The 3988-nt window shown below is 30.0% G+C and overlaps 1 non-coding gene across 1 annotated transcript; it reads right to left on the bottom strand.

Annotated features, from left to right (window-relative positions):
* Nucleotides 1-3646: 3646 nt before the first annotated feature.
* Trnaa-agc (transfer RNA alanine (anticodon AGC)) lies at nucleotides 3647-3719 on the bottom strand. The gene has a single exon. It is a non-coding gene; the product is annotated as a tRNA-Ala (tRNA).
* Nucleotides 3720-3988: the final 269 nt, after the last annotated feature.

Raw genomic sequence — 3988 nt, 5'->3', positions numbered from 1 at the left:
CTATTGTTTATCATTTAGAAAATATTTTACTGTGAGGATAACATTCTATCAAGAGTTACGTTTCGTTGCTCAGACAGGAGCCAAAAATTAAGTGGAGAATCCGGGTATCGATCCCGGCCTCTCACATGCTAAGCGAGCGTTCTACCACTTGAGCTAATTCCCCTGATTTCCTTCATATTTAGATAACAAATTTTCCAAGATAAAAAACATTCTATTTATCTTCGAGCACTTTGTGTCATTCAATAATCGTATCCTCAGGCAACGCTGGTTTACATCTTCCGAATAATTAACTGTAACATTTTGCAGCAATTTTCCCTTGTGGAAACACGGACATACATGTATGTAGTGTATGTTCTCATTTTTTATAATCTTTTGTTTTTAAAACGTTGACTTTATTTCAAAAATATCTAAAAATTTTCGCCCTTTCATTTACAGAAATATCGTTAGTAAATTACATGTATTATTCTATAGAAGACATAAATTAGAACACGGCATAGGAAGCTCGATATCTTTCAAGCAAATACTTTCTGCAGTAAATTAAGGGACATTACTATTGCAGTGCGCCTCAGTAGCAGTAGAAAGGTTAAAAAAAATTCAAAATATGTATATCGCTGTGAGAAAATCATAAGTCTTTATCAATCAGTTTACAGAGGTTCTTCATTTGACCATAAATTAAGGTTATTTGAGCATACTTTCATGAAACCATGCATTGTTAAAATCCGTTATTTTTATAAAAAAAAAAAAACCCACATGATTTTGAACTTTTTTTTGGCTTCATTGGTTTTAGTCAAGAACAAATATTTATAGAAGAGGAAATATAAATATCTGAAGATGCTATCTTTAATTGTCATTGCTATTTTTGAGTTATAGAAGTACAAGAGACATCTGCTCAAAATTACAGATGTTAAAATCAGTGACTGGGGGAAACGAATGTTGTATCTTGCAACATAGATGTTTTGTCATTTGTATTCTATCTGTATTTATATCTTTGAAAAATACTGGTACTTGCAATAACTAACAAAGCGATATATGCACATTAATAACAAATTCAGTACCACTGCCCGTGCAGTCAATTTTTTAAAAATATAGCATAATGTTCAATCTTCATAAGAATTGATTTTTTTTTTCAAAATTTGGGCGCTATCCTAATTTGTCATTAAAATCATTTGGAATACATTTCAGATTATTCACGAAATTTTGCAAATAAAAAAATATGAGTATCTTATGCGATGTCAATATTTTTAGTTGCTATCTTCGTTTTTAATCATTTAACAATATTTTACAAAGATGAATAACTTCTATTTATGTACATGTCTCACTAGCAGTGGGAAAGATGGAAAACTAAATTCAAAATATTGATATCGCAATATGAAAATCATGGGGTTTTATCTCTGAATGATTTTACAAAGGTTCTTTATTTGATCATGAATTAATGTTAGTTATATATACTTTTATGAAACCATGCATTGCAAAAATCTCTTAAAAGAAAATCTATGATTTTGAACATTTTTTGTTGCTTAGTTGCTTTTAGCTGAGAAGAAATATGTAATATATTACTCCTATTGGAAATACTTTCCCATTTTAAGGAGGGAGAAGGTGCTTTTATTTCGATTGATATCATTTCTCTTTTCTTTTTAAGATATTTATCTGTATCTTTGTGTAATTAAGAAATATTTTAAAGAGCAATGTTTCAAAATTGCTGATACTGAAATAAATATTACTTCTATTGTTTATCATTTAGAAAATATTTTACTGTGAGGATAACATTCTATCAAGAGTTACGTTTCGTTGCTCAGACAGGAGCCAAAAATTAAGTGGAGAATCCGGGTATCGATCCCGGCCTCTCACATGCTAAGCGAGCGTTCTACCACTTGAGCTAATTCCCCTGATTTCCTTCATATTTAGATAACAAATTTTCCAAGATAAAAAACATTCTATTTATCTTCGAGCACTTTGTGTCATTCAATAATCGTATCCTCAGGCAACGCTGGTTTACATCTTCCGAATAATTAACTGTAACATTTTGCAGCAATTTTCCCTTGTGGAAACACGGACATACATGTATGTAGTGTATGTTCTCATTTTTTATAATCTTTTGTTTTTAAAACGTTGACTTTATTTCAAAAATATCTAAAAATTTTCGCCCTTTCATTTACAGAAATATCGTTAGTAAATTACATGTATTATTCTATAGAAGACTCGGATTAGAAGACGGCATAGGAAGCTCGACATCTTTCAACCAAATACTTTCTGTAGTAAATTGAGGGTCATTACTATTGCAGTGCACAACTTTTATTAATGTATGCCTCGCTAGCAGTAGGAAAGGTAAAAAAAATCAAAATATGGATATCACTGTAAGAAAATCGAAAGTCGTTATCAATCAGTTTACAGGGGTTCTTCATTTGACCATAAATTAAGGTTATTTGAGCATACTTTCATGAGATCATGCATTGTTAAAACCCGTTATTTAAAAAAAAATGATTTTGAACTTTTTTGGCTTCATTGGTTTTAGTCAAGAACAAATATTTAAAGAAGAGGAAATATAAATACCTGAAGATGCTATCTTTAAATGCCATTGCTATATTTGCTATATTCGAGTTATAGAAGTACAAGAGACATCTGCTCAAAATTACAGATGTTAAAATCAGTGACTGGGGGGAAACGAATGGTGTATCTTGCAACATAGATGTTTTGTCATTTGTATTCTATATGTATTTATATCTTTGAAAAATACTTGTAATTGCAACAACTAACAAAGCGATATATGCACATTAATAACAAATTCAGTACCACTACTCGTTCAGTCAATTTTTTAAAAATATAGCATAATGTTCAATCTTCATAAGAATTGATTTTTTTTTCAAAATTTGGGCGCTATCCTAATTTTTCATTAAAATCATTTGGAGTACATTTCAGATTATTCACGAAATTTTGCAAATAAAAAAACTGAGTATCTTATGCGATGTCAATATTTTTAGTTGCTATTTTCGTATTAAATCATTTAACAATATTTTACAAAGATGAATAACTTCTATTTATGTACATGTCTCACTAGCAGTGGGAAAGATGAAAAAATAAATTCAAAATGTTGATATCGCAATATGAAAATCATGGGGTTTTATCACTGAATGATTTTACAAAGGTTCTTTATTTGATCATGAATTAATGTTAGTCAAATATACTTTTATGAAACCATCTCTTAAAAGAAAATCTATGATTTTGAACATTTTTTGTTACTTAGTTGCTTTTAATTGAGAAGAAATATGTAATGTATTACTCCTATTGGAAATATTTCCCCATTTTGCAATATATATTGATATATTTCAATTTTATTATTTGACAAATATCAAATAAAAAGGGAGAAGGTGCTTTTATTTCGATTGATATCATTTCTCTTTTCTTCTTAAGATATTTATCTGTATCTTTGTGTAATTAAGAAATTTTTAAAGAGCAATGTTTCAAAATTCTGATACTGAAATAAATATTACTTTCTATTGTTTATCATTTATATTGATTATTATTGTTTAACGCCGAATCGGCAATATTTCAGCCATATTTCGCCGATCATTTAGAAAATATTTTACGGTGGAGACAACATTCTATCAAGAGTTACGTTTCGTTGCTCAGGCAGGAGCCAAAAAGTAAGTGGAGAATCCGGGTATCGATCCCGGTACCTCTCACATGCTAAGCGAGCGCTCTACCACTTGAGCTAATTCCCCTACATAGGATATGATGGTAATCATAAATTATCTAAGAATTAGTCAGATCTCTTCCTTAATTGTGAGAAGTAAGCCATTGCCACAAAAATGATTTTCAAAAATTCAAATAGAGATATTGTTTAATACGCGTGGGGCGAAAAACTTTTCTTTTATCGGCATATACATGTATTAAATTACTTGCTGAAGAGAGAGAGAGAGAAGGGAGTGAGAGAGAAAGAAAAAGAAAAGACGGGAAATCGCGAGAAATGCCTTCTTAGAAATATTCTATG

The sequence above is a fragment of the Saccostrea cucullata genome, unplaced genomic scaffold (genome assembly GCF_032062105.1).
Source record: "Saccostrea cucullata isolate Sc308-1 unplaced genomic scaffold, CSIRO_AGI_Scuc_v1 ctg22426, whole genome shotgun sequence".
NCBI lineage: Eukaryota > Metazoa > Mollusca > Bivalvia > Ostreida > Ostreidae > Saccostrea > Saccostrea cuccullata.
Note: the sequence above shows the minus strand (reverse complement) of the source record. Positions and strands in the feature narration are given on the sequence as shown.